The following is a 6,000-nucleotide window of genomic DNA, read 5'->3' on the forward strand; positions in this document are numbered from 1 at the left end:
CAAACTTCAGAGTAACCAAGAATTGAAAAACGTTGGCTGCCCTTCAGAGATAAATGACTGATTACATTTTGCCTCAGATTATGTTAGAGCGGCGTTTTATCATTGGCATCTGGCTTTGATTGATATTAAGGGCTGTCAGCAGGGGCACGTGGTATTTTCCGCTGACCGAAAGCAGACCGGATGAGTGTCCATTTTAAAATATTCAGAGAGGAATTGTGGTTTGCACTCTGGTTGGTCAAAAGGTCAGGATGGTGATGGCGCTGTGTCTTCTGGGGATTATTGCCATGGTTACTGGGGCTTCATATGATGCATTTAATGGAAAGCCGAGGACCTCCTGCTGTGGAGCAGCTGGGATGCTCTGACAAGGGCATGACCTGTGGCTGGAAACGGAGCCTAAAGGGATCAGCTTGTCCCCAAATAAGGGATTGCCTATAAAGCTGCGGAGTCAAATGCTGTCTCCTAGAATTCTGCAAGGATCGATTAATCAAAGGAAGCAGGATAGGTTGCCCAGGGTGAGATCAGCAACCAGAGATTCTGCTACAGTTAATTGATTCTACAGGCAATAAAGACTGTGCTTTGTGAAATACGTTTGATCTGTGTCATAGGAATTATATTTTCTTCCACTCATTGAATCACAGATTCTCATCAAGCCCAGGGTGCTAATCTCCTCTGCGGTATTCCTCATCTGAATTCCCAGTCAGAAATTGCAGAGGCATCCTTAAATTTTGGACCCATCCTATTTGAAGCTAAATGTATGGATTTTTAATTCTGTACTTGCCACCGCATTGTGTTTTTGTATGTTATTAATTTTGTCTTCATAACAACCTTATGAGCTATGCATTGTTATTTTCTCTATTTTACAAATGAGGGAACTGAACCCACAGAGTTTAAGTGCCAAGTAGTCACAGGTCACTCATAGATGGTGGAGCCAGTATCTCCACCCATGTCTGCCTGACTCTCTAAAGCATCCTCTTCCAGGATCCCAGTCGATGAACAAATGCCATTTCTTCTACCTCCCTAATATTTCCCGTTTCATTCATGTCTCCATTTTTCCATAGCCATTGCTTTAGAACAGATTTTCATCAACTTTCACTTGGATTACTGCAAAAATCCTCCTAAAGGCTTGTGTATCTACAGATGACTCTGTCATTAAGAGTGATCTTTATAAATAAAAGTACACATCTGATCCATTTACTCCTCACTTAAAATCCGTCATCTACTGCAAAATGAAGTCCAACCTTCTTAGCCTAACGGCAGTATTCTTTACAGTCTAGCTACACCTTGTCTTTACTGCCTTGTACCCACTTTCCTGCCACTAAGAACGTTTCTCACTTTAACGACACGTCATGAATGTCTCGTCCTTTCCTGACCACAGCGTGTGCTGCTACTCTTTCATGTGTCTGGGCGTTGATGCTCAAGGGATGATGAAACAGGAAGTCATGCCAGGGTGCTCCACTTTGTCAGACGCAAGGTGAAGAGGGCGTATTTTATAGTATAGCAGGAAAAAAAAAAAAAAAACCCAAGACATTTTTGTTTCTTTGTTGTTTGTTGTTGTCTGCTCATTCGTTTCAAATGACAGGAAAGCTTATGAGTTATTGGGGCACTGGGTTAACAGCTGCCAAAGGTCAGGGCTTGCTATAAAGCCCCCAACAGCAGTGCCTGCGATCGGAGGCTGCCTGCACTGTCCTGGGCAGCTGAGGCAAGCAGGTTTGCAGAGCACGTACTGGAAGGGTGTACACTGATGGATCTTCTTAAGCTCAGCTGTCTCAGGTCTGTGCAGAAGCATTCAAGAACCGATGAGCAGGGACTCTACAAAAAGTTGCTCATAAAACTTGACGATCTAAAGTGGAGACATTCAGTGTTCATACATTGGAAGAATTAATATTTTTAAGAGGTCAGTTCTCTTACAATTGATCTATAGATGCAATGCAACTTCTTTTAAAATTACAACATGATTTTCTGGGTAGAAATTGACAGGCTAATTCTAAATATAATAGAAATTAGGAGTTCAGGATGAGCAGATACAAACTACTATGTATAAAATAGATTAATAGCAGGTGTTACTATATAGCCCAGGGAACCATATTCAATATCTTGTAATAACCTATAATGAAAAAGAATATGAAAAAGAATACATATGTATAGCTGAATCACTATTCTGTACACCAGAAACTAACACAACATTGTAAATCAAGTTCACGTCAATAAAAAAATAAATACATATAATAGAGAAATGCAAAAAAAAAAAAAAAAAAGAACCAATGACTAGATGTATCGAACTATATACCTATGTTTATAAAACATCACCTAAAGCTGTTCACCAACCCATTCTATTTTCAGGAAAGTATAAAAGCTTTATCATACCACCAGGTCAAATTTAAATGTAATTGGTAAGCCAAGATCTTTAAATTTATTTCTAGGAATTTTATGTCTCTCAAGCTGTATAATTCTAACAATAAAACATAACCTTTGAGTGTTATTTAACATATTTGCTCAATGGTATTTCTTTAAAGTAGATTTGTTATTTATGCCTTGATTTATTATTATCCCAGTAAATTTCTCTATAGGTAAATAATAAAAAAAAGTTAATAATGACAAGCTAGTCCAACTCTGCACTGTTCATCACAGCCTCCTTTACAGAGAGTGTCTATGGATGTATTGTGCTTAAGTTGGATCAGCTATTAAATATTATATTTCAGATAATCATTATGTGAATAATTTTTCCCATTAATGTCTTGTGGAGAATATTACCTACAGGCTCGTATTTAGCAAGCACAAGTAATTATTGTGTTAATATTTTCCTAAGTGAAGCTAAGTCTGAATCTAGTTGATTATACTGTGTATATTAATTTATTTATTGTTTCCCATCCCCAAGTGATTTTTTTAAAAAGTTAAAACCACAGTGATGATGGCTTTAAGTAAACCCAGTCTGCCATTTGTTCTCTGAAAGTGAGAAAGACACAAACTAAATTAATTTTGTAGAGTGTTTTTTTTTTTAATGTGATTGTGCTGCCTGCTAAAAGAAGAAATAGAGAACTGCCTGTCCCTGTGCTTTGGGTTCATCAGAGGGGATAGTTTAGTTTTGGATGTCCTGTCATAATCTAGGAAATACAACATTTATTTTGCCAAATATGTTCGTTAAAAATAGTTTTACAAACAACTAAGGCCAAAATACTTATATGCAACGTAAACCTTTACTACAGTCGGTGTTGAGAGTAGGAACACTGTCACTGCTATTAATATGTAACTTGTTCCAGGCCTGGTTTTCTTCTTCTATTTTGAGATATAATCCCAACATTTGTACATCTACCCTGGCAGGATTCAGCAGTTTTATAGAATATCTTTAAGCTGGAAGTAGGCAGTTATTGGATTTATTGAACTTAAATGTTTAGCAGTTCTTAGGACTGAAGCACCTTTTCCAACTCAGGGTGTCTAGCTGTATATCTTCTTTTTTTTTTTTCTTTAATCTAAAAAGATGATTCTACCAATGTGTTCATAGAGAGATTTTGAAATTCTTGATTCTGATGCAAATAGTTACTACTTAAGTGTGAATTCTATACCTGGTAGGAAAAATGGATTTCTTTAAGCTGTGTAACAAACAACTCCCCAAATTTTATTGGCTTTAAACAACAAAGTTGTAACCCCCATTCACATTCCTGTTCATCAGGGGGTTGGTTCTGGTATACCTCTGTCTTATCTTCATTCTGGGACAAGTTTGAAAGAGCAGCTCCTATCTGGAACATTTCCTGTCCTGTGGCTGAGGCAAGTTAAAAATAGCAAAGTCAGAGGATAACTGTTGAAGGTTCTACTCAAAAGTGGCATACATTACCTATACTCATATTGTATTGGCCCAAACAAGTCATGTGGCCAAATCTGATACCAAAATGATGGGGAAGTATAATTCTCCCAGAGGGGAGGAAATATTTGGAACAATAATAAAATCAATTCACCCTCGTTTGCCCTCTACATAAAATCACATGTTTGAAAATAGTCACCTTATTTACCTGACCTGTCAGAATAAGGGTGATACCCAGGATCTGTTCCAGGATGGCCATCACTCTCTGCAACCCTGGGAAATTCCTCTGATTTGCCCAGAGATGTAGTCGATGGGCTACAGCCAAAGGGGCCACTCCTACCTGCAAACACTGAATAACAAATGGATAGTGGGCTTTGGGATTCATCTGCCTTTGGTTTTGATCACAGTTGCTCTGTGCAAGAAATTCATATCCACTGCTGTGATAATTGCCTTTCTGGCCCTCCTCCCTTTGCAGCGCTCTGGTCTCTTGGCCAGGACGACTTCATCTGTACTATGCATGCCAACAGTCACTTTATTTTCGGTCTCCCAAGACTTTTGCCCTTTGAATTTACACTCACAGGCATTGCCGTGCCTCTGTGATAGGACACAGAGGTTTAAAGTGGACTCAAAATATAGCTGAACAAACCCTTTCATCCCAGTAACTTCCGAAGTTGTTAAACCAGTTCTTTGATCGAGACAACATCTACTCTTGCTAAAAATTCTCTTTGAGGACTATCGGTGTCTTTGGTACTGGTAAACCACAGTTGGGACTGCCTCAGTCCACCAGAGACTGCACAAAACAAAGAAACTGGAGTCTCAGTCACTTTCCTTACAGGATATCCTGTGCCATCATTTTGCTAATCTTTTCTCTGGTGGCAAAGTCCACCCACCAAAGTTTATTGAAGGAGTCGTGTCTGTCAGACTGATCAGTGAAGATCCTATAATATTTTATCCTCAGGGTAATGAGTGTCAGCTGACCTCGCATTTATACAATTAGAAAGAGCCACACAAGCAATCCTTTCCTGAAAAAAATATGTAGTTCAAGGTGATTTGTCTTCACTCCCAAAGGAAAGTGACCAGCAACTTATTACAGTATTGCCCAATCAGGTTCTCCTCTGCAGGTGTCAATTCCTGCAGGAAAAAATGTTTGGGTAAAGTAGAACAAAAGATTCTTTTAATCAAATAATATGAACCCTGTTATGAGTTGAATTTTACTGCCCCTCCAAATCCATGCATCCAAGTGCTAACCCCCAGTGTCAGAGAATGTGAACAGATCGGAAAATGTGGTTGCTTTCGATGTAATTAGTTCAGATGGGGTTACACTGTAGTAGAGTGGACCCCTAATCCAATATGATGGGTGTCCTTTATCAAGGGGAAATTTGGGCACAGGTGTGCATATGGGGAGATACCACGCAAACATGGAGGTAGCCATCTATAACCCGAGGAGAGAGGTCTGGAACAGATCCCGCAGAGCCATCAGAAGGACTCGCCCCTGCACCTTGATCTTGGACCTCTATCCTCCAGAAATCTGAGACAATATATTTCTGCTATTTAAGCCATTCAGTCTGTGGTCCTCTGTTTTGGCAACCCTAGAAAACTAACATAAACCCCTTGCACAGAAAAGGGTTCTGAGGACTTTTTCCATTTGCACTGGATATTTATCCTAGATTTTATATAATAATTCTGAAATTCTTCTTTCCATACATACCATGAAAATACTAGAAGATTCACAATACTTCACCATCTAACCCATACATCCTAAGCTATCCTACCTAGCTGAAACTGGTGTGAGGTCCTTTGTTATAATATGAGCTCATTTGTTTGGGGAAAAAATGCTGACATGTTCATTGAGTGGTGGCCGTGGATCCTAGGCTCCTGGGTGGTCTGTTTCAAGACATAGGGCTCCAACAGGAGAGAAAGAGTTTTAAAGATAAGCCTCTGGCCTTTATATGCCCCTGCTAATTATTGAATTCCTCTGAATTCTTCCTCTGAATCAAATCAGACAGTGTTACAAGCCTCCTTCTCAAGGTTTCTATTTTAAATTCAACTTTTCCCACATAGATAAAAGTTTGCTGAATTCTGTTGGGTTTACCCAGTTTTTAAAAGCAAGGTGGCTGGAATATATTGTATTCCAAAATAAGTACTGTCAAGGTTCATAAATGTTAAGATTGTATCGGTAACTCAGAGAAGCTCATTTGCCTGAA

Source organism: Camelus ferus, chromosome 31 (genome assembly GCF_009834535.1).
Source record: "Camelus ferus isolate YT-003-E chromosome 31, BCGSAC_Cfer_1.0, whole genome shotgun sequence".
Classification (NCBI taxonomy): domain Eukaryota; kingdom Metazoa; phylum Chordata; class Mammalia; order Artiodactyla; family Camelidae; genus Camelus; species Camelus ferus.